Source organism: Diceros bicornis, chromosome 11, assembly GCF_020826845.1.
Source record: "Diceros bicornis minor isolate mBicDic1 chromosome 11, mDicBic1.mat.cur, whole genome shotgun sequence".
Classification (NCBI taxonomy): Eukaryota; Metazoa; Chordata; class Mammalia; order Perissodactyla; family Rhinocerotidae; genus Diceros; species Diceros bicornis.
Genome location: NC_080750.1, coordinates 34,651,773 through 34,677,631, shown reverse-complemented (window position 1 = coordinate 34,677,631; position 25,859 = coordinate 34,651,773). Strand labels below are relative to the sequence as shown.

The 25,859-nt window shown below is 41.2% G+C and overlaps 1 protein-coding gene across 2 annotated transcripts in view; it reads right to left on the bottom strand.

The window, feature by feature from the left end:
- SMAD1 (SMAD family member 1) overlaps window positions 1–9,324 on the bottom strand; it is an 80,705-nt gene extending 71,381 nt beyond the window's left edge. The window contains exon 1 of one of the 2 annotated variants that reach the window (XM_058550139.1): window positions 9,078–9,324. The gene's annotated coding sequence lies outside the window, so the exon portion shown is untranslated. Of the gene's footprint in view, window positions 1–7,911; window positions 8,254–9,077 lie in introns of those variants that run through there. The other variant, XM_058550140.1, reaches the window with a different exon arrangement.
- Between the last annotated feature and the right edge of the window lie 16,535 nt (window positions 9,325–25,859).

The following is a 25,859-nucleotide window of genomic DNA, read 5'->3' as shown; positions in this document are numbered from 1 at the left end:
TCCATCCACAAATTTCCAAACTTGAGATTTCACAATTTCATTACCAGGATTCCCACTGCTTCACTCTTCTCAATTCATTTAGTCCATTAGATTCTTTATAAGCTGTGACCCCTTATCTAGATTGGATAGATAACATTCTCTCTCATTAACATTCTAGATTCTCTAAAATCACATTAATTTTTATAAATAGCCAACATTTTCTGAATGCTTATTATGTGCCAGGTCCTATGCTAAGTCCTTTCTGTATTCTGTACTTCACTGACTGTAAGATGCACCCCCTCCCCCATTTTAACACCTGAAACCACGTACAATCAATGGTATGTCATATCTAATTAATGGTTTTTTCCTCAGTAGGACATGAAATCATATCTTACAATCAGCAGCATCTTAGATTAGACAAAATATGGAAGCAGAACTCATTTCATCTTACTATCAATCCTGAGGCTGAGACTATTGTCTTTATTTTTCAGATGAGGAAAAGTGAGGTACAAAAGTTAACGGTAGCTTTCCCAAAGTTATAAAAAGCAAGTACGTGTTGGAGCTTGGACTTAAACCCAGGCAACCTGACTCTAGGGCCTCATTTCTTAACCGATTTGCTATCCGTAGGCCAGAATCATCTGTTACCGACATTTCTGCCCATTCTTACTATCAGGCCACCAAGTTATAGCAGAAAGCAACAATTACCTTGTGTATTCTACAGCCACATCAAAGTTCACCCCGGGCTTCCCCTCTGCTGTTTAAACTTTGAATTCTCCACAGATTTGCTGGCACACTACCTATAATGGTTCTTCCAAAACATCTCCATTATTCTTAAACTTCCAATACCATCTGCTGATTCTCCCATCTCACCACCCCAATGAAGGGACTTGCCTCCTACACGACTGGTAAAATCAGCACAAGCTGATATGAGCTCTGCTATCTACTTTCCTCCCTAACTTGGACTCCATTCTGCTTCTTTCTCAGACAACTCTCTCTCCTTACCATGGCTAATATTTTGTCACCTGTGCTCCAGATCACTAACTCTTCATGTTTACTTGCTCCCTGTCCATTAACTTCTTTCCCTCAACCCTCAAATAGGAAGAGGTCTCATCTATTTTGAACCATTTAAGTCACTCAAAGGGCATTTAAGAATCTATTTCTCATTTCTTAATATACTCAGTCTCTTCGCCTCAACTGCATTCACTTGATTACCCTGACCTTTTCTCCTTCACCCTGAACCACACAACATCTCCCCCTCTCCACCTACTCTGAATCTCTCTTCCCTTCACTTCCTGGTTTAACTGCCCCTCTGACTCCACACCTTTCTTCCAACTCCTTCTTTTGTCTACTTAAACTGCATCTCCCTTCTACTAATGCCTAACTGTGGGCTTCAATCGAAGATTCAACCCACCAGCTCTTTCTCTGTTCATGATCCTCTCAGACTACCCATCCACTCTTGGAAGTCCACTTATCATTTCTAGTAGATCACTGCCGGAAACCTACATGTAAGCCTCTGAGCCCTTCCCTAAGCTTTAGCTTCCTTACGTTATCTCCAACTTGCCTGTAGGATTAGACACCCCACCTTCATTTCACCCTGTCAATTCTAATTTATCACTTGCACAATCTTTATTCCTTTTGCAACCAGTTCTTCCCTATTCTTAAGGAAAGGGTCTATTAATTTTCTAAGGTTGGCTGACACCTCTCTCTCTCTTTACTCTATAGCCAAATAACCACCTAGTGGTTTTTTGCTCACAAAACCCACCTCATCAGATAGATAACCCAAATGGCTTTCTTATTAATCTCCTGGTATACATGCTCTAGCCCCTCCAATCCAAACTGGATGTTCAAACACCTTTAGTGACTTCTCAGTGCTTCCTTATTCTGGCACTCTAAGGTCCCCAAATTCCCACCCAACTTAACCTTTCTGAACATCTCTCCCACTTCTCCCACCTCACCATACTGGGCCCCATCAGGAATCCCCACTGTGGTCAGGCAGAGCTGCTAACTAGCCTCTAGATCTGTGCTGTCCAAAATGTTAGCCACAATGACTATTTAAACATAAATTAATTAAAATTAAAAATGCAGTTCTCAGTTGCACTAGACACATTTTAAGCGCTCAATAGCCACTTGCGGCTAACGGCTATAGTATGGGACAGCGTACAGAACATTTCCATCTTTGCAGAAAGTTCTATTGGACAGTGCTGCTCTAGAGATCCTCAACACTTATGCTTACCTCCTGAGTCTTCCACACCACTACTCTGCCCAGAATGTCTCTCCCGTCTACCTATGCAAACTCACATGTCCTTCCATACCACAGTGGTCCTCATGTGAGCTGTCTGTACAACTTACTCCTACACTACCTTGCAACAACTCTTGCAATGTTGTTGCATTTAATTTTTTCATTTTTGTGTGTGTTCTAATTATTGAGCCACTCAGAATAAACAGTCACTGAATAAGTGAAGCATATACTCATTACAATACTGCATCAAAATTATCAAATAAGGGATATGTAATACCCCTCCTCCATTAAAGACATGTTTTCTTTCAATCTAAACAAAGATCTTGCATTTAGCTAACTAATGATTTAATCTACTGTCTAATTATAACGCTTGAAAGATAATTAGTTCCCTTTCTTTTTCTTGTGGTGTTTGAAAGTGAAAGAAAAAATCTATGAAGGTCTGAAATACTTCACTTTGCATAAGCACACACAAAGAAACCACACAAGATAGACAAGGAGAGGAAAATGAATGAATAGTTTGAGTAACTCTACCCTAACTATCTGAGATTGTAGGAAAAAATATCTATAGTATAGCTGCCCTAAAATTAAGGGGAAACTACAAATAAAGCATTAAAAAATTATGTATATAAGTATACTTTTGAATTAAAAGCTAGGCCCTTCTATCCTCTTCGCAAACAAGACACAGTGAATATTTATTTAATTTTGAGCTCAAAAGCATGTAGACGCATAATTAACTGTTGTGTATGTGTCCCTTTAAATTCAGGCTGGTTGTCTCAAGAAAATTAATTAAGAAACCAATCCACCACACCATAGACCTGGGTTCTTACAAGGGAATAAGTCTCCTTATTCGAACACTAGGAACTGAGCAGAGAAGAGATTTGGCAGAATCGCTAGGTAAGGATCCCTCAAACCTTAGAGGGTTTGATGCTTTATATTCAAGAGGGAGTCTTTCCTAAAGTTCTGATTTTAGCTTATAACCAAAGTTATAAAGATGTTAAACTGCTTAAACACTGCAGTTCCTAGTACCTTCTGAAAAATCTGACATAGTCACTCGAGCAGTTTATAAAAGTTTTGGCTTTTCTCATCTAAAGGACAGCTTCCCTTATGCAAATGAACGTTCTCCAGAGCCTGCTCATTTCTGCAAGTCAGCCAGCAAAAGCTGTAAATGTTACTTTTTTCCCTGAAGGACTAGTTGCACATCTCTAAAACTGACACCATCTCAATAATACACACGAAAATGAAGATTTTAATTTAGATTTTGAGTAAGTACATTCATGCTACTTAGCCTAGCTGTTTTTTTTTAAGGAAGTTACCCCAGAATAAGCGTTAAAAATACTTCAGGTATTTTTGCAGCAAATCAGATGACAGATCACCAGATTAGACTGAATACTTGCACTACTAGAAAATAGCAGAAAAGGAACTTAAAGAGTCAAGAGATTTTTATTTGGGGCAAAATGGAGATGTCTTTATTTATTATCCAAGCACACTCCGCTAACCTTGGTACCAAAAACTAAAACCAGAACTTCCAGGTTGGAAGGTGGAGGTGCTGGGAGGGTGGTGTGCCAGGAAAGGGGATAGAAGCTCTGCCCCCCTTCCCCCATACACTGCCTTATGCATTTCTTCCATCTGGCTGTTCCTGAGTTGCATCCTTTATAATAAACTGGTAATATTAAGTTTAAAAAAAGAAAGAAAAACCACACACAGAAGTACAATTACAGAGAACACTTTATCAGCCTCAACATCACTTGATGATTTAATATTGAATTTCTCTACCTTTTTATATTTAAATTATCCTTTTTTTCTTCAGACCTTTCCAACTTTCTCCCTAGTACCCCCTAGCCCCTTCCCTAACTACCCCAAACTTTAGCTTTTGGTTAGGAATGTGATTTATTTTTGAGAGTCAAGAGAGGAGATTCATATAGCAGAACTGACTGATTTGATTTGAACTTGGTACAATCCTGGATCTCCCATTTTCTAGTAAGGTCTACATTGATTAAATTAGACAGGGGGGCTTTTCTTTTCCATCTCTGAAATGAAAAAACAATAAATTTTAATCTGTAAAAAACATCTCTTGAGGTTGTCAGACTTGATTCCTACTTGACTCAAACGATGTTAGGTATAAAAAGTCAATACCATGCCAAAAAATTCTTTCCTCCCCTCCCCACACTACACTGGATGCACTCAAACCAAAGCTTCAGGAACACAGCGAGCAGGGGAGGAAAAAACACATAAACCAATAAGAACTTAAAAACAATAACAATGATCCAGGTTCTAGCTTTCCTTCTCCCAGTCACTAGATAGGTGACTTCAGGCAAGCTGGTATCTTCTCTGGGCCTCAGACTGCTCAACATGATACTAACCAACTGGATTAGAAAAATCTTCAATGCAGCTTTTAACACTAAATATCTCTATTCTCTGGAAAGGAAATTACAAATGTTTATGAATGCATTTGGCAAGGCAGTCCCCTGGATGTCCTTCAACTGAAATGTCATGCAACTTGGGTTCTTAGGTGTACACACAAGCTTACCAGGGCATATAAGTATCTTTAGATAGGAGGATGAGAGTGAGAAGACGACATAGGATCCACGATTTCATCAGATCTTAAACAGTCCTGACCCCCCCAAAAATGTTAAGAACAAATGAACTGTAAGACTACACAGAAGTAGACATTAAATGTAAAAAAAACAAAAAAGATTCCAAGGAATTTGCAATGAATATTCGTATCTCAAAGTGCAGTGTTCAACAGCTAAGGGAAGACTAATTTTGATGAGATAAACTGAACTACTAGAACTTTCCTCTTCAGTACCACCAGTTTGTGATTACACTAGAAAAACGCAAGGGGAAAGTAGTAAGAAGTATCCAGAAAAGCAAAGACAAAACTAATTTGGCTTTGAAATGCATTACTTTTATGTGACATTTATTCTTCCAACTATGTCTGCTTAGATACGTATTAACAATATGTTTCCTTTCTTAAGCACTTAAAAGAGGACAAGAAGAGAAGACAGCCCAGAGAAGCACAATATGGGGCAAATTTGTCTAAAGGCCTAAAAAATAAAAGCAAAGTCATGTCTATAGTAGAATAATAAAGCCCAGCAGAACAATGATTATTTGGGTATTCTAGACAAAAAAAAATACAGTTAAGAGTGAGGCTCTAGTCAGACTGCCTTGTTCATATCTCATCAGCTAAGATTATAAATCATGATCACTAGTTATGTAGCCCGAGGCAAGACACTGAATCACTCTGAACTCAGTTTCTTTACCTGTAAAATGTGACAACAATAGTACTTTGCAAGGTTTTGAGGCTTACATGAGATATGAGTATTAAAAACAGAGTAAAAACTCAGAAAAAATTAGCTACAATCATTTCTCCTACCCAAAGCTCTAAATCAAATTAGAATCCATGACACCAATGACAAATATGATCCACAGAAAAGTCAACCTCATTTTAGCCAATAGCTTCAATTGTCACTTCCAAACTGTTTTTTATTTTGACGAGAGCAAACTAGTAAGCAGCAAAATTAATTGATATACCTCTTTCTCTCTTTGACCCCAACTCATCAGTAGAGGTAACAAGCAGAGAAGGAGCTGAAAGAAGAGTGGGAAGACGAGGAGAGGTAAAGGTCTTAGAGCAGCACTGTCCAACAGAACCTTCCGCGATGATGGAGATGTTCTATATATATACACCGTCCAATGTGGTAGTCACTGGCCACATGCGGCTTGAGCACCTCCAAAGCGGCTAGTGCAGAGAAGATGAATTTTCATTTTTATGTAATTTTAATTAAGTCCAATTTAAATACTCACATGGGGCTATGGCTACCTTATTGGACAGCACAGCCCGTGATGACCCATAAACTGAATAAGGATTGCCAGAAATTTAAGCAAGAAACCAAGGTCTTCTTTTCCTGAATTGTTCCTATGTTCAATTCACACACCTTTGTTTTCAGTGGAGATCTGGTAACTATAACTAGTTAAAGAAACAACATGTCAGCAGATACATCAATACAGTGCAACTCAGTGCTAATAAAAGGATCAGAGATAAGAAGTATATGGTCCTCTGATATTTTAGAAGGTCCCTAAGGCCAAGTTAAATTCAAGATCACATGAAGCATGGTTCAGGACACGCATCAGAGCTGCAAAGGTCCTTATCAGCACCCCCAGAGCATCTGTTTCTCCACTACCAAATGGAAAGCTATTTAGACAATGCAGACTGAACATCTCTGAGTTTATCTTCAATTTTTTTTGAAAAATTCAGAGTTCTGTAAGCCTTCTCCTCTTTTAGAAACACTATCATTCCCAGCGAGTTCAGCTTTTCCACTATAAACAAAAACTATGTACCACCCATATCTGAAGTATAACGCCAGACTCCTGCTTAGCTGCCCCTGTAATATGGTTTAATTATGATGACTGAACTAATAGGCTGACATCATAGACTTTTACAGGCTGACCCCATGTCATCCTGATGTATCATTTTGCACCAGTTCAGTGCCGTAAATCAATTTAAGATCTCAAGCAGGTTGAAAAGGCTGGTAATGATGCTTTCTCTGCCGTCTCTGGAGACTCTACATTATACACAACTTACATTATTTATAAACCCCAATGATGCCTCCATTAGCCTTGTAAGACTATACAAATGAGATCTTTTATACACACACAACTTGGCCTTGATTGTGTAGGCGACTGCAGCTAAAATATACTCGTCTAATTACACTCAAGTTTATTCTTTTTACAATCTGTTATTAAATTTTACCTTTAACCCAGGATTACTAGAAATCAAAATTACAAACTGAAATTTAGTTTTTAACTAATAGATGTATTTGGGAAAATGAGACTTACTTCCTTTTAATGCTTTAATGAACTTAGGTAGCAAAAATTAATTAAATTCCAAGAGGTGTAAGAGGTTAACATTTTTAATTGCCTGAAAATTGTCATTTCTCTAAAATGCAAAGGTCATCAGCTCATCAAGGGTATAAAACCAAAGGATACTGCAAAAAGGAAAAATGTATTTAGTTACATACCTATGGTTGGAGGAGTCAGAACTAAATGAAGGACAAATCCCTACCCTCAGAAGAAACCTGATCCTGCCTGGATCCTCCAGAGGCTCTGGCATCACCCACCTCTAGAAAAATCATCTCTCACGACCCTGGTTACAGTTTCCTAAGAATTGCAATATTACACAAATGTGCACCACCTGCACAGAAATATCAAATAACTGCAAATGGAAAAGAGGGTGGAAGGGAGGGGGGAGGAAAAGTACTTTAATCAGTACAGCATATTTAGGCCTGGCACCTACCTCAGAATAACAATGATGCAAAATATTTACACTAATTGAAAACGCTGGGGCAGTGAACAGTGATTCTGCCTCCATTCTTTTTAAACAGTGGTTCCAACACACCTCACCTACCTCCAATAAAACGTAAAGTGGTAATTATGAACAAGATGAAAAATCAACACAGGCAGAGAACAGTTTTCTCATTGTGTTTCTGAACGCAGGCATGCTCTCCACGACAGGCAATTAGAGCGAGAAATGTTCTGAAATTAAGGCATTCTGTGATTTAGCTGCTAAGTTTCAGCAAGAGGAAGACATACAGAAATCATGCAACTTCTGTATCATTTCACAGACGTTGAAACTTCAGATACAATGGAAAGAGGAGGACATATGGGGAAAGAAAAAGGCTCGTTGTCACAGCACTCACGAAAACGATGCTTTCTCAGGAGATGGTTCTGAGATGCGCCTCGATTTTCAGAAGGGAAGCGCCTTACTGGTTATCTTGCACCGTGTATTTAAAAATCGTCTGCGCCTCAAAATAAACAAAAGCCGCGGCTACTGTAGTTGTACGATCCGGCAGGCATTTGTTCCTCCTCCCTCCTAAAGTCCATCAAGGAAACGCTTTCCCAGGAAGCCTTCATATATATCAAGCAACCAGAAAAACAAGCCCACGTCTGTCTCGCTCACACCCACCACCCCCACCTCCCTACAGAAACAACCCCGAGAAACACTAACAAAGACAGGGAGCCGAGTCAAGGAACACTTGTTCAACCGCGAGCTCACAAATGCACATGCAGTGAGGCAATCGAATCCGGTCAAGGGAAAGGAATGAGACGACACTTGGAGACGGAGGGGGGTGTAGGCGGAAGAGGGGAAAAAAAAAAAAAATTACCCGCCGCCGCCGCCAAACCTTTGAATAAATTAGAGGGAATTTCAGTGCGAACTCTCCTTGACCTCCACCCCCAAGAGGCTCGTTGGGGCAGAGAAGGGGACCCGTCGGGGACGCGGAGGGGCCCAGGGCACCAGGTGTCCCGCTCGTGCGGGACCCGCTCCGCGCGGCGCCGAGCGCGTCCCGAGCCGCGCCGACAGCCGCCCTCCGGCGCCCGCAAGAGTGGCCCGGGCCGGCGCGGGACACAATGGGCCCGCGGGCCGCGCGGACGGGCCTCGGGCCGGCTGCAGAAACGGAAAGAGAAACGGGGCGCGGGCGGAGGGGGAGGGGACCCGGGAGGTCCCGCCGCGGGCAGGGCCGGGGCCGAGGAACGCGGCTTCCCCACCGCAGACCCAACAAAGACGCGCGGGGAACCCCGGCCGAGCCCTGCCGGGCGGGCTGGGCGCGAGGGGTGGAGAAGGTGGCAGGTTCGCTCATCCGAGCGGCCGGAGGCGCCATCATGGGGGGGGGGGTCCCGGTCCGCCCCGCACGGGGAAGAGCACCCTCCCGGCCGCAGCCCGCGCCCCCGGCGCCGCACGGCCGCGGCAGCCCTGCGGGCCCGCGCCCGCCGCAGCGGAGGCGGCGGCGCTGGGAAGCCGGGGGAGCCGAGGGGAGGGCGGGGACGCGGCAGAAGGAAAGTTGGTTTCGGGTCTGTTTCGTTTTACCGGGTTGGCGGCGCGCCCGTCCGCGCAGGGGCACGAGTGGCGGGGCGAGCGGGGTCCCGCGGCCCCGGGCTGGCCCGCCGGGCGCTGCGCCGCGCTGCGCTCGCAGGGTCCCTCCCTGCGCCTCGGCCCGCGCTGAGCCGCTCGGCCTCTCCTTCCTCCGCCCGCTCGCTCCCGGAGCCTGGATTGATCTGGTCGCGCTGGCGTCAGGGAGTCGGAGCCGCCCAGCCTCCACTCCTCGGCTGCCAATACCCGGCGCACTCGCCCGCCCGCCCGCTCACACGCGCACCCGCGCGCCGCCGCCGCCGCGCGACCAGGGATCCTCTCCAAATTCCCGGCCCGGCCAGCGCAGCGGGGCCTGAGGACGGCGCGGGCGAGCGGCCCGAGCCACCTCCCCCGCCCCCAGCCCCACGCCCAATTTATTCCAACGAGCAAAAACAACTCCGCGCGTTCCGACTTTCCTCCCCCTGCCTCCTTTAGTCCCGGTGGAGCGGACTTGGTGCATTATCTGCGAGGGAAGTTCTGTGCTCAGTGTTTATTATCTGGAATGTTCATCAGCACGTCCACCGCGCCCACCGAACCGTACTACAAACGTGGAGCGCATTTTTGACAATTGTCTTTCGAGCCTCGCCTTTTTATGTCTCGTTTTCATTGCCCCTCACTCACTCCCCAGTGATTTGCAAGCCCCAGAAGTTGCACGTACCCAGAATTGAATAGCTAGTAACTATTGCATGTGCTTATACCAAACCCTGAATCAATACATGGGTTGTGCGCCAATTTGGGATCTGAGTCGAGTAGGTAACTTCGTTGCTCAAAATAATGACAGATGCCACAATAGAACTCTAAATTTCTTATCCAATTTCTGCAATCTTTTAGATGACACCAACCCCTCAAATTAAAAACAGACTAGCTCTTCTCTACCTGATCTGCATAGACGGTGAAAATATATTTTTGTAAGAATTACATTTTCTCCTGGCCAGCTCCCTGGAACCTGGCATGAAATCTTGGATAATTACCATAATGTTGAGTTATGTTTAGAGACAAATAATTATTCTGAGGAGTAAATTTCACATGAACCAAAAGAATCATTACCACTAATATAAAGAAAACATCAAAGACCTCTGTAAACTAATGGTACTCTCCAATTGTTCCTGTATGTTTACATGTCCACATTCCATTTAAATTCTTGTTTATTAATTATTTTATTTCTGCATTCCATGTTTAATTATTCAAAGGAAATGCAACAAATCCCATAAAACACATGAAATACCAATTATAGATCAGAGTATTTCTGTTAATTTCTTTGTTAAGCTATTTGAGCACTTCCTGGTCAATTGTTGAGCCTCATCTTATTTTCCCTAAAAGCAGCATTGACACAGTTCATCATTCTCTGCTCCCGACAGCTGGAGTAAGCCTTGTTAAATGCCACTCAGATCAGGTCATTCTTCTGCTCAAAACCTTCCCTTGGTAAGTGGAATGTGCTCTATCCATACAAGGGAACATCATTCAGTCATAAAAAGAAAAGAAGTACTGACACATGCTACATGGATGAACCTTGAAATCATAATGCTTAGAGAAAGAAGCCAGACACAAAAGACCACAAATTGTATGCTTCCATTTATATAAAATATCCAGAATAGGCAAATCTGTAGAGATAGAAAGTAGAATGGTGGTTACCTATGTTTGGGAGAATGGGGAGGTTAGGGGGATAGCTAAAGGTTATGGGGTTTCTTTTTTGGGGTGACGAAAATGTTCTGAAATTAGTTTGTGGTGATTGTTGCACGACTCTGTGGATATACTAAAAGCCATTGAATCGTACACTTTAAATGGGTGAATATATGGTCTGTGAATTTTATTTCAATAAAGCTGTTAAAAAAAGGTATGACAACTAAAAGTAGTGTACTATCCTTGATTGGATCCAGGATTGAGTGGAAAAGCTATAAAATGACATTATAAAACTGTTAATTTTTTTAACCTATAGGTGACCTTTCTTAGTGCAGTCCTCGTAGCTACAAATGATCATTATTAATACTATGCAAGCTATGAAATTTGATTTTTGCCCCTTGTGCAAATTATTTCTTTAAATAGTAATAAAAAAAATTGGACTTTTTAAAAGAGGACATTATTGGGACAATTGTGAAAACTGGAATGTGGGTTGTATTTTTTTTTTTTCTTTTGTGAGGAGGATCAGCCCTGAGCTAACATCCATGCTAATCCTCCTATTTTTGCTGAGGAAGACCGGCTCTGGGCTAACATCTATTGCCAATCCTCCTTCTGTTTTTTTCCCCCAATGCCCAGTATGTAGTTGTATGTCGTAGTTGCACAGCCTTCTAGTTGCTGTATATGGGACGCAGCCTCAGCATGGCTGGAGAAGCGGTGCGTCGGTGCGCGCCCAGGATCTGAACCCGGGCCACCAAAGCGGAGCACGCTCACTTAACCGCTAAGCCACTGGGCCGGCCCTGGGTTGTATATTATTATCATTATATCAAAAAAAATTTTTCCCTTGACTTCCCATTTCACTCAAAATAAAAGTTCTCACAATGTGGACAAGAGTCTACACGATCCTTCCTCCCTGCCCTCCGTTACCACTCTGACCTACTCTCTCTCTTGCTCACTTCCTTAAGTCACCCTGGCCTCCTCACAAATCCTGGAACAACCTGGGCATACTCTCACTTCAGGACCTCTGCACCAGCTGTTCCTCCCTGGAAAGCCTTTCCCAAGATGTGCACATGGCCCTCTGCCTAACCTCCCTCAGGTCTTCCCTCAAGGGTTCCCCTCTGGATGAGGCCTACCCTGGCCACTCTACCTAAAATCTAACATCCCCCCGCCCATACCACTCCCAAACACATACTTTTTATATCCTCTTCCTTCCCCTGTGTTGTATGGATGTTTCACTTATCACTACCTAACTACTTAGCCAAAAGTGCAGGATTTTTATATTTTCTATTATTTCTATTATTATTTTATTATTTCTATTAATTCTATTATTCTGTTCTATTATTCTTTTTCTACTTAGCCAAAAGTGTAGGTCTGTTCTGTTCATTGCTAACCTCTCAGTGCCTAGAGCAGTGTCTGGCACCTAATAGCTCACTAAACACCTGTTGAATGAATGAATGAGTGAATGAATGAATCAAACACTGTTCAAGTCACAGGGGATATGGTGGCAAACAAAACAGATAAAAGTCCCCACTCTCATCAAGGAAGACGAATAATGAATAAATACACAAGTATGCTAGGTGGTGTACACGGGATGGAAACAGCAAAGTAAGAGGGATTGCGAATGGGAGAGGCTGCTATTTCTATAGGGGTAGGGAAAACGTCACTGAGAAGAGATCCTGAATGAAGACAGAGAGCATGCTACATGATCAGGGGAGGATTTCCAACCTCCCAAGCAGAGGGAAGAACAAGTGCAAGGACCTTGAAGTTGAGTCGTCTTCACCCATTCACAGAAGAACCAGAAGGCCAGTGCACTGACGCAGGGAGGAGCCGACTGCAGGAGGGAAGGCAGTGTGTGGGTCCAGGTGCGCACAGGCTGGTGGCTGCAGAGGTGGGAACAGAGGGACATTGTCTTCTCTCTGCTTCTGTTAGCTTGATGAAATAGCCACGGACCCTACTTCCTGAGAATGGTGAGTGTAGAAGAGACGTTGCAGGTTGGAAGAGAAAGGAGTGGATATCAAACAGTTATCTTCTGGGAGAGTTTGAGAGCACATGAGCTACGGAAATGTAGTAGGATAGCCAGGCAGTGCTATTACGTGCCCATTTGAGGTTAGTGGTTATGAATTTAAAGCAAGACCGGTCAGCACGGCTGTGGATTTTTCTCTAGCCTCGGTCAGCCTAAGGGGGCAGAGCTGGGGTTTTGCAAGTGGGTGTGATGGAAGGAAAGAGGGTCAGAGAGCAGAGGGTGTAGGCAAGGGAGTGACTGTGGGGGGACTGGGATAAGGAGGAAGGTGAGGACATAAAGAAGTGGGGGGTGATGGAAAGGTGATAAGATGGATGGATAGAAGGTCCCAGTGGGATCCAAGAACTGCTTCAGTTGGGAACCCCTCCCAAAAGCTGGGGAACGGTCTGAGAACAGGACGCTTGAAATTGAAATCATGGAACTGGGACAATTTTGCATAATGCCAAGATCTAGCAGTGTGACCAGATAAAGTGGATGGCTGAGGTAGGGAGGAGGACAAGATTCTCAGAGAAAAGAAGGTATCAAGGAACCGAAGGCAAATTAATTACGCTTCAAATTAATTTGACAAATTAACCATTTGTCAAAAAAATCAACTACTAATCATTTACAATAAGGAGAACCCTTAAAATTGGCTGCAAATTTTATAGGTTCAAAATGTGAACCCCAAAATTTATTTTGAGAGATGGTTCTAATCAATGGAAAAATAAATGTAATGTCAGGTTTGTGCGTCAGCTCCTTAAGTGAATTTAAGTGAATCAGTTTCCCTGGAAGAATCCTGCCAAGGATCACTGATGTGGCATTCTTCGCCTTAAAAAGGAATGTTCCAGTGATAACTATGGTGGGGGGAAAGGTATAAATTATGAATTTTTGATGTTGAAATCCTTATTCTCTCGTCACACCCTTTCCTCCAGAAAACTTTTAGCTGTTTGTAATTATAAACATATTTAGGCATGTTGTTGAATATCCATGGGAAGACCCTACCAGCCTTCTGAGTAATATGGGGATGGGAGCTATATCTGGTTTATTCCCTCCTGCATGCCCAGAGTTTGCACAGACCTATCACAGTTGACGCTCAAATATTTACTGAAGAAATAAATCTCTAATAGAACTGCTGGGAAAATTCCAATTGGTGTTTTCATTAAAGTAAAGCATACTTCACAGTAATGGTTCTTTCTCGTGATTGCCCTCACTCTCAGGCCTGAATTTCAGATCTAATTATAAATTCTGGGCATTTGCAAAACGTGTTTAGCCCTTTTTCTAAGAGTTTCATAACAGTTTGTATACTACAAGTTCTATGTGAAATTTTTATGGTAAATATTACAGTGACAGTAGAATTTTATCTGAATTTCCACAGTTTCTGAAGTTTGGGGGGCATTCTTTAATCTTTGCTTAACAGAATTCTTCTCTGGGACCACATTTCCAGTCAGGGGCAGGCGGTATTTGCAGCATCTAGACACAGGCCTTGGAGGACAATTCCTTCCTCCATTTTCCTGCCACACACGACTTCAGTGTTATTCCCAAAAACCTCACAGTGAGTAATATTAACACTACTGAACTCCTAATAATATATTGACAACGTTCTCTTTGCTTATCTGACATCTGTTAATTCAACTACTATTAACAAAGGCTGACCCCTAATTTTATGAGTTTACTACCTATTTTTCAAACTGTCGTTTCCAAATTCACCTAACAAATGTTCAGACTCCTAGATTGTGCCAAGAATGGCCCTGTGCTGAACTGCTGGACTGTCACATCTGCTCCTTGCCAGTTAAATCATATGGGGAGAAGTTTCCATGGGTCCATTCCTTCCATAAGATACTCACATCCTTCTTCAAACTCTCTCATGTCCTTCCTTTCACCCGCCCCAGTTACTTTGATTTCATGCCTAGACCTCCAGATGTCTCCCCTATTCTCCTCCTTGCCTTGGGTGACCCTCAGATCGTTCTGTTTCCTGAAATAATCTCCCAAGTGTTGTGGTTTGGTCACATCATTCCCCTGCTCAGAAAAGTTCAATGGTTTAGCAGTGCTTCCCAATAAACTTCTAACCTCAAGGCCTGGTACCCAAGGTCCCTCAAAGTATGTCCCCAACTCACATCTCCCACCTGGTCTCCTTCATATTCCCACACAAACGCTGGCAAATTTGCAATGTTATTCTCTCAAAGCATGTAACTATTATATCTTTGTTCACACTTGGTGTATGATCCCAGCATCTCCAATTTTCAAAATTCTACCTATTCTTTAAGGTCCAACATCATCTCTTAGATATTAAACAAGCAAACAAAAATACTTTTTAAAGCTATTTAAAGGATGAATGGTTTGGTTGAGCTCAAAATTCTCCTTTTAACAAGTGAGGGAAATGAGGTCTAGAAAAGTAAAGTACTTTGCCCAAGGTTAAAAAACTAGTAAATGGCAGAATCAGGCCCAGTTCCAGGTCTCCTAATCCAGAGTTATCCAGGTCTCCTCTAGACCAAAGCCTCATCCCGGGGCCCTCTCTGCTCCCTTCCTCTCACTGTGCCCCATGCACTTGGTTTGTGTCATTTCATGTCACATATCACTCATCCTTTGACTCATTAATTATACATCACGAGGCCCCATAAGCACATCATAGAGACGGATGAATAGTGACTAGACTTCTCTCCCACAAAAAGCTGGTTTTTTCCTCTTCACTGACACAATATTTTGACACAAATCTCACTAAAAGAGCCTCATTCAAGTGCAGTTATGTATCAAACTCATAATAGGTAGAGTTTACTGAGCATTTACCTGGGACAATCTAAACACTTGAGAGGCCTCATCTCCTTATAGTCTCAGAACCTCCCTATGAGACAGACACCATTGTCCTCATCTGCTGGTAATATCAGTGCCTATTGAATAGAGTTTGCGGGGAATAATAATCCTGATAATAATAGCTAACATTTAGTGTTTACTATTTGCTAGCCATTGTTTTGAGTACCTTACATACGTGTTATGAACTCCTTTGTCCTTCAAAACAGCCCTATGATATAGCTATTATGTTACCTCTGTTTTATAGATGAGAAGAATGAAGCACCAAGATGTTAAGCGACTTGCCCAAGGTCACACAGCAAGTATGCTGATGCCTCTAAAGTGCTTAACATGGTATCTGATATACTGTATGTGTTCAATAAAAGTAGCCAATATTCTTTTCACTGAATGTTCATAGCACTGTGCTGAGAATACAATTTCTGCCTCCAAAGTCAAGTATTTTAGGTAGACTCATACCGACAAAATATTGAGTGGATGGGTCAGTTTTTAAAAGTTTTAACAACTATATGATTTCCAGAAAAAAATTCTTAAACAGTTTTTCTCCTTGTAGCAATTTCTCTTCACTAGGCCTGCATCCGCTGGCAAGTTTGCCCAAGCTGAAAGACTGGCTTTGGCTGACTTGAATGCAAAACCTAAATGATAGTGGCTTAAGCAATATAGGAATTTATCTCTTGTAAAAAGATCAGGAATAGGAATTCCAGGGGTGGTGAGGCAAACCAAAGGTGTCAAGGCGAAGGTCTCTGTGATTTCCTTGTCCTCTTCCTCATTGTTGATTATAAAATGGCTGCTGCAGCTCCAGCCATCATGCCTGCACTTCAGCTAGGAAAAAGAAAAGGATAAAGACAAAAGGAGTGAACTGAGTCTGAAGTCTCTTTAAGGAACACACCACTACCACTGCCATCTATGTAGGCCATCACCATTACCATGACATCTGCCTACTTCTCATCAGTAAATGCTGTCTTATGGTCTCACCTATTTGCAAGGATGGCTGGGAAATGTCATTTTTTTGTTTTCAATCTTAGAAAATTGCCAGTGCAACAAAATGGAATTTCTGCTGGTGATGAAGAAGGGGAAGATGAGGGCAGTGATGTGTTCCAAATGGCTCACTCTGGCTTGTGAGAGCCGATGGTTAAATTTTCAGGTTTTTTACAAAGTTGTTGTTAAACACATTGGTAGCCTGAAATTGGTCACAGTGGGAGTATTTACACCGCAAAAATTGGCAAACACCACAAATTAAGACCTTTTTTTTTTTGAGAGCCAGCTGTTAAACATTTACCAGCACGCCAGTGAATATTGGATAGGTAACTAGGAGTCTTGGCCACAGAAGGCTTTTCATTTTCCTTATTACATGTGTCATTTATCTCTGACTATAGTAGTTGAGACTTGTGAACACATAAGCAGGTAATTTTTTGAAGTCCTTGGTATGTTAATAATCCCTCTCTCTTTATTCCATAAAGATGTTAGGCATATCCATTTATATGGGGTTTTAGTCTTTTCTCAGAGAATGTACAAGTTGTTCTTTGGTATTAAGTTAGGGATGTCATGAAATTATTACAAACTTCTGTTCAGGAACTTGAAAAATTTTACATAAAAATATTCTGTTCTGGTAAGATTCAGACGTGCAGAAACAGCCTCTGCGTTTTACATTTGAGGTAATTGTCATATCCAGTTGTTGCTAACACAGCCCAGCTCTTCTATGTTAAGGCATAACTTTACCGAGGTACAAAAAAAATCCTTTAAAATAATTCTTCTTTCAAAATTTATTCCTGGAAAAAGAGTTTTCCCTCTTGATTCTAAGGAGGAATCAATGGTTTTGCTCTTATGGAGGAGGCTCCCTAGGTAGGTCTTTCTCACTTTTCTTTTGAACATAAACAGGCACTTAAAAACACAGCTCTGGTCGGGACAAGAATGCCTTCCCTTTGGTTTGAAGGGAGGTAGGAAGAATGATTTCAGGAGCTGAGCCTGAAACCGAGAAGTTAATCTCAAGGGCTTGTGAACATGACCCCATATAAGGGATTTTGCCTCCAAAATAGAATTTAGGGTATTTAGAAATGAGCACCAGAAACAAAGTCACATATAAATTAGACTTGTAAAATGTACCTTAGATTTTTTTTCTTTTTCATTCTTTGTGATAAATGGTCAGGACCGACAAAAAGAAGACTGAAATTTTGCAGTAAGCTTTCCTTTAACTTTTAATATCTTTGTGTGTGTGTTACCTGCAGTGGAGTCGGCTCTGACTCCTGGCGACCCTGTGAATGAGTGATGTCCACAATGTCCTGTCCTCAACAGCCCTGCTCACCTCCTGTGGACTCATGCCTATGGCTTCCTTTGTGGAGTCAATCCATCTCATATTTGGTCTTCCTCTTTGCCTACTGCCTTCTACTTTTCCCAGCATTGTTGTCTTTTCCAAAGAATCCTGCCTTCTCATGATGTTCCCCAAGTAGGACAGCCTCAGTTTTATCATTTCTTCCTCCATCGATAGTTTAGGTTTAATTTGCTCTAAGACTGACTTGTTCATCTGTCTGGAAGGCCAGGGTATCTGTAGAGCTCTCCTCCAATCCGTAGAGCTCTCCTTGGATGTTAAGGCATCCAAAGCCAGTCTTTTAACTTGGGCGAACTTGCAAATGGATGCAGGCCTAGTGAAGAATAGATTTTTTTTTCCCATCAGCCTCTTCTCTGTCCAGCTTCTGCACACATACGCAGTAATTGGGAACAAGATGGTGCAGATAATCTTGGCCTTGGCAAGAGTGACGCTTCCTTACACTTCATGATCTTTCCTGATTCTTTGATTTCGTTGGATAATATTTTTTATGACAGGAATTTTTAGTGTTGTTTTGTCACCTTTCGAGTCCACTGTATAAATAAAGATAGTAGTTCTTTTTTTGTCCAAAAGAGTTTTCTTTTAAAAATCTTGCTTTGGATGATTTCCTTTAGCTAATGTTATCCAACTGTAGCAGTTGTGATGAGGAATCTTATTCGAAAATAAAAACAATGATCAATAGTGATCAAACTTTAAGGCCCGGGTATCCAACTGAATCCACCACATTTGAGCGCTGTCTGTTCAGGGTGTTTCAGCGGATGGTCAATAAATAATACCCACTTCCTCTCCTGAGTATGGAGACAAATAAGGACCAAACCGAGAAGTGAGGCACTTGGAACTCAAAATATGATCTTTATTATCTATAAAGTGGATTGGAATGTTTAGCCATAGATCTGTGGCCAAATTGGCTTGCTAATATTTTATCTTCAAATTAGAAAGTCTTAGGCACTGGCACAGTGGGACAGCCTCAGGCTGCAGTTTACCTGTACAACTGTGGATTAGAAGGGTCACTCCCTCACAGACAATGCCCTTCTTCTGGTTTCCTGAAGGATTCTTCCACTCTGCATCAGCATATACCCTGAGTTATCTCATCTTTCAAAAGAAAGGCTGATGTAGCACGTTTCCGCTTGAGACAAGGTGATCAGGTTTTTCTCCAGTTAACCCAGGGATGCTCCACTTTGCCTAAATAAAGCTCCCTAAGGTTTGCATTTTGTTCTTAAGGAGTTCAAACTCAAATTTTGTCCATTTCAAAGATTCTGCGGTTGTATTGACACCAAAAGCCATAGCTGTGAAATTGGAATGTTTTGTGTAAAACCAAAGGAGAGAAAATAATAGGTAAAAAGATGAGAAGATCAGTATAGAAGGTCCTGGAAAAAGTCAAAGAACAATGTTAATTCAGTCAGTAAATTGAGTGCCTACTGTATGCTGGGCACAGTTGAAGGCCCCGGGGTTACTACAGTGAACAGGAGCTTTTACTTTTGGTTGGCACATATTTTAACTGGGGAGACACACAATGAACACAGGAACACAGGATAAGTTATGATGTGATCATTTAAGCTATGAGGACAATAAAACAGGGCCATGTGATAGATCGTGACTTTATGGAGTGGGCAGGGTTCTGTTATAGACAGAGCAGCCAGAGAAGGCCTCTCTGAGGGAAGAGTTTTGAGCTGAGATGTGGACAATGAGAAGGAGGCTGAAGAAGTTACGGATCATCACATGTAGACCCTCACGAGGACTTTAGAGTTTTTTCTAACTGCAATAGGAAGTCATTGAATTGTTTAAAGCAGGGGAGAGACCAGAATTTGAGTTACGTTTCCCTGGCTTCTCTGTAGAAAAGTGGGAACTACAAAGGTTCGAGAATGAAAGCAGTTAGGCCAGTTAGGAGGCAGCTACAGAGGTCAGAGGGGAAGATGGTGGCTTGGACTTGGGGTTAGTGATAGTGATGGGCCAAAGAGGATAGAATGCTGTAGTGAGGATAAATAGTTCTTTACTATAAGCTTCAAGAGGATAAGAATCAGGCCAGTGAAAGTTGCTTTTTCATGGTGACTGGAGTTCCTGTAAATTTTAGGAAATTTTTTTTTTTTTTTTTTTTTTTTTTTGGTGAGGAAGATCAGCCCTGAGCTAACATCTGATGCCAATCCTCCTCTTTTTTGCTGAGGAATACTGGCCCTGGGCTAACATCTGTGCCCATCTTCCTCCACTTTATATGGGACACCGCTACAGCATGGCTTGACAAGCGGTGCATCGGGTGCTCTCACGAAATCCGATCCTGCATACCCCAGGCTGCCACAGCGGAGCGCGTGCACTTAACCGCTGCACCACCGGGCTGGTCCCAGAAATGTATTTTTTAAAAGATGCTTGTCACATGTTAATATTTTACAACAATACTTTCATCAACCTTAAGAGTCTGCTCTTCAGAAATGAATTACAGAATTTCTCTACCAGCAACACTTTCTTTTCCTCTCGTTTTAACTCTTTCTCTTTATGGCTCCTTCCCCAAACAATAAACATGCTCTAATATCTTTCATCCTAAAAACACATCTGCATAAACATTTGTAAACATATAAAACAGAGCCACAAAAACAAAAACCCCTCTTATTCCCAAATATTTCTCTAGTTATATCCATTCTGTATCCCTTCTCTTCCACACTTCCTGAAAGAGTAGTTTATACTTCCTGCTGTCTCTACTTTTTTATGTCACATTCACTCCCTGACCCACTATAATCTGATTTCAGTTTGCACCAGTTGGCCCTGGTTAAGATTTCATTGACCTTCATATTGCCAAATCCAATGAATATTTTTCTGTCTTCTACTGGATGGCTCAGATTCATTGGACACTACTAGTCATTCCTTCATTCTCAAAAACTTTGGCTTTGTAAAAAACTGGAAACAAGGCCGCCCTGGTGGTGTAGCGGTTAAGTGCGCGTGCTCTGCTGCTGGCGGCCCAGGTTCGGATCCCCACCCCGCACTGACGCACCGCTTGTCAGACCACACTGTGGTGGTGTCCCATGTAAAGTGGAGGAAGATGGGCATGGATGTTAGCCCAGGGCCAGTCTTTCTCAGCAAAAGATGGAGGATTGGCAGATGTTAGCTCGGGGCTGATCTTCCTCACAACAACAACAACAAAAAAACTGGAAACAACCCAAATATCCTTTCTAAGAGGACTAGTTGAATTAAAATAATGGAGGAAACTTTGAAGCTGTAATAAGGAATCAAGACTATTTTCTATGTGCTTCATGGAGTCATCTCCAAGATATCCTGTTAAGTAAAAAAAGTAAAGTGGAGAAAAGTATGATGATAATATGTTATCTATTTTAAGAAAGTGGAGGGAGGGGCCGGCCCGGTGGCACAGCGGTTAAGTGTGCGCACTCCGCTTCAGCGGCCTGGGGTTCGGCCTGGGGTTCGCTGGTTTGGATCCCGGGCGAGCACCAAAGCACTGCTTGGCAAGCCATGCTGTGGCGGCGTCCCATATAAAGTAGAGGAAGATGGGCACAGATGTTAGCCCAGGGCCAGTCTTCCTCAGCAAAAAGAGGAGGATTGGCAGGTGTTAGCTCAGGGCCGATCTTCCTCACAAAAATAAAAAAAAAAAAAGAAAGTGGAGGGATATGAATATATGTCTATATATATTTGCTCCTAACAATACAATAATGGAAGGATAAACCAAAACTTGAAAAAAAGTTACGTATAGGGGAGAGAGAGAATAAGGTGGAGAAAACAGGGATGGAAGCTAGATTTCTCTAAATAGGCCATGTTTGTGGATTTGACTTGGAAACCATGGAAATGTTTTATCTAATTATAAAGCAAAAGTAATTTTTAAAAATAATCAATAAAAACTGAAATCAAAATGAAACAAATGAACCTAACTATAAATCAAGCCTGTGACATAAACACACAGAGAGGAATTATTTCAAATGACTTAAAAATACGATAATCTGACTGTAAATTCCTACTGGGATATAATTTAAGGACAAAAAGAACTAAACAAAATCTTGAACTATTTCAGTAGTTATATTATTAATATTAATATTTGGCATTTTTATCCTAAAATTATCATAAAAATATATACTAAAAAGTAATTATTTTAACATTGTTGCAAACCAAGATTTTCAGCATAAGAAAAAAACAATACAAATGCTAATTTAACTAAAGATGATTTAATCTTACTTTTGAATTGGGAACATCACTATGAACTCATGATGTATTTTGTCTAAAAATACATATTCCCTGGCTCTTTTGAGGGAAAATCCAAGAAATAATTACCAATGCAATGGCAGTGAGCACCTTCAACGCCCAAGCTATAGTCTCTAAATACTGTTTCCCATTAAAAGAAACTAGAACTTTTTGAAGAAATAACTGAATCTAGATCTGGAGAAACAAATGTGCAGGATGACTATGGATCATCGTGTCATACCAGAAAGCTGGAAAATGCTACTGGAGTTATTTCAGAAAACTCAGGAACTAACTTAAAGAAACTCTTAGGGGCCAAAGATGGAACAATTTGTATATAAATAATAATAATAATTGCAATAGATTGAAACACATAAAAAATAAATGACTTTACGATAATACTTTGAAAACATCCCTCATTTGATCACATTAAATGCTAGGGAACAAACTTATACTGAAAACTGGTAAATAAAAATAAAGGATGAAGCATTTATTCTGCCTTTCTATAACTATACCTCAGGGGAATCAAATAGATTTTGGGAAACTTTCCCTTTATAAAAGTATTCCAATTAATAAACGAAAAAAGGAATAAATGAAAAAGAATGATAGAATCAGATTATTGTGATTTCTAATGAAATAATGGATCTAGACAATGATCATCAATGACCGTCATATCACAAAAAGAGAGATAACAAGAGGTGCACAATATCTCCTGTGAAGCTATTCTTGCCCAAAAAATGGAAACTAAATTGGTCAAGCCTCACCTCTAGATCTAAAGTACCATTACATAGGAAACATATAGATAAAAGAACATATTAAATTACACCAGGAGAACATATTCAGCAAAATCCAGAATGTGGAAAACTGTACAGGACCCAGGGTCTTCAATAAATAAGAAGCTAAGAAAGCAAGTAGGAAGGTAGAGTGGAAACCTGTAGGTTAAAAGAGACCTAAGAGACATATCAACTTAATTGCATCGTTTGGACCTTATGTGGCCCCTGCTTCAACCAAAAAAAAAAAAAGGAAGACAAAAGAAATTTGTAAAACCTAAAATAATGACGAGATGATTGGGAAAACTTGGATATTGATTGAAAATTTAATGATATCATGGAATTATTAATTTTCTTTGTTGAGATAATGATATTGTTGTGATATTTTTCAAAATAGGCCTTATCTTTGAGAGATGTATACTGCAATATTTGCTAAAGCACCGATATGATTTCTACTATTTGTTTCCAAAATAGTACAATTTAGTTGGCAGGGGGGAGTGGATGGAGATATAAGTAAAATAAGATTGGCCATGAGTTGACCATTGTTGATGGCTCTGTGGGAAATTACTATATGTACTATGCTTTCTACTCTTTTTACATTTGAAATTTTGTAGAATAAAAAGTGAAACAAACAAATAAAAACCCTTGGCTTCCGTGACAGTGCACTCCCCCAGCTCTCTCCTACCTCTCTAACCATTTCCTTTTTCCTTCTTTCACGTGCTCCTTCTTCTTTGCCTGTTCCATAAAATTTGGTGTTTCATTCATAGCTCACTGCTCTTCTTGAGCAGTTTCCTTCAGCAATCCCATGGCTCTAACTACCACCTATCTATTTGCCAGTGAGTTCCAAACTGGTACTTCTGGCCCAGAGCTCTCTCTGAGCTTTAGATTCTCACATCCAACTGTCTAGTGATTTAATTCTCTTGAAATTCTCATACATCCTTCAAATGCAACATATCCAAAACAAATTATCATCTTCACCCCAGACCTGCCCTTCATCCTGTAGTGTCTGCCACTATTGGTGGCATCACTCATAGTCATCCAAGCTAGAATCCTGGAAGTCAGTCTTGTTTTTCTCTCTCATCTCCCACATGCTCAGGTAGCATTGATTTTGTCTCCTGCGTATTTCTTCAATCTATTATTCATTTATGCATTTTGTGAATGTTTATTGAGCACCTACTATGTGCTAGGCACTAACCTAGGTGCTGGAAATACAGAATTAAATAAAATAGACAAAATCTCTGCTATCATAGAGTTTATATTCTAGTTCTAGATTTTCCTTTAGATGTTCCTTTTCTCTTTCCTAAGTTACTGGTATAGCTTCCTAAGAGGTCTCCAGCCTTGCCCCCTTCAAATACATCCTTCACAACAGTAGTTCTCAAAATATGGTGCCTGCAGCCACAGCAGCATCACCTGGAACTTGCTAGGAATGCAAATTCTCAGGCCTCACACCAAACCTACTGAGTGAGAAACTCAGGGAGTGGGGCCCAGAAATCTGTTTTAACAGCTGTCAGGGTGATGCTGATGCACATGCTAAAGTTTGAGATCCACTGCTCTAAAAAACCAGCCGAGAGATCTATCTAAAATGCAAGTCTGGCCATGTAGTTTCCCAGCTTACACCCTTTCAGTAGAATCTCTGAATACAGGAAAAACGCCAAGCTCCATGAGAAGATACACAGGGCCCTCCACGATCTGGCTTCTGCCTACTTCATCTCAACCATCTGCTTAATGCCCACTCGTCTTCTAGGGTTTACTTCTGGCCTGACTTCCTCTAGGAAGATTTCCCTCATTGTTATCTCCACTCTAGTCAAAAGCCCTACTTCTGTGTTTTCCTAATACTGTGCGTGTGTGCATCATTTGAATGTCCGTCATCGTACAGCCACATATAAGCGGAGGAATGTTTCAAGGGCTCTGGAGCCAGATTAGCTGTGTCAATTTGGGCAAAAAACTCTCGCTCTTTGTTTCTTTATCTCTAAATTGGATTAATAGGCCTTACATTTTAAGATTGTGAGATTACATGTAGTGCTGCCTGGTGCTTGGTTAGAGCTCAGCGTTACCTATTTTTATGAGTTATCTTTGTGTGTGCATCTCCTCACTAGATTATGAGCTGCTACAGGGTGAGTGCCTGGGCGTTATTCAGCAACGGGTTCAAAACACCTAGCACAGGATCTGCCACATATTAGGTGCTCAATACGTATTTGTAAATGCATCAATTTCCCAAGTGTTACTTTAAATTCAGATGGAAGACTCAATGGTTGGGCTTTAAGTTTCTGTTGCTAAGTGATCAATATATTGTTTCTGATGAAACATTTATTGATAGAGTAATACACGGAATCAAAACTGAAAATTATGACAAATACATGTTGTAATTTAGTTGACTTTATTCTACTTAAGTTTTCTTAATGTCAATAATGCTAATTGTGTAAAACAATCTCACTACAGTCTATTCTTTTGGCAAAATTGCTTTTCACACATTTAAATAGTCCTTTCACCAACAAGCAAATGCATCAATTTGTAAAATGTTGTAACCCGCTAAGTTTTACCTCCACTTTCACAGCAGTGAGGACCCAGCCCTGCATGAGTAAATTTTCTAAATGTATTTGTTTTCCCACTCAGGATTTCTGGAGCCTGTGGCTCTTCTAGTCTTTCAAACTCCTATGCTTTGAAATTCTCACTTTTGCAGAAAGCCTCCCCTTTCTGTCTGAATTAGATATAAACTTTTCAGGCCAGAGGGACCCCATGTCTTTTCAAAATTCTACATTTTCAAAACTCTTCCTACACAACAAGTAGCGAGATACATTGATTCACTAGATCATTCTCAGTATTAGCATAAGAAAAAATAAGATGGTACAAAGTCCCAGAAAAGCTACAACAATAGAGTTTTCTGACAGGATAACAATTTTTTCTAAATCAAAGATAAAATATTCTTCTTTCCCTGTAAGTAGAGGCTCCCCTGACCTTTTCAGTCACTCTTTGGGGGAATCATGCTCTGTCACGAGAATCCTTGGATAAGGTACGTCTTTCCGTCTTCCCATCTCTTCTCTCTTAGTCTAGACATCACAATA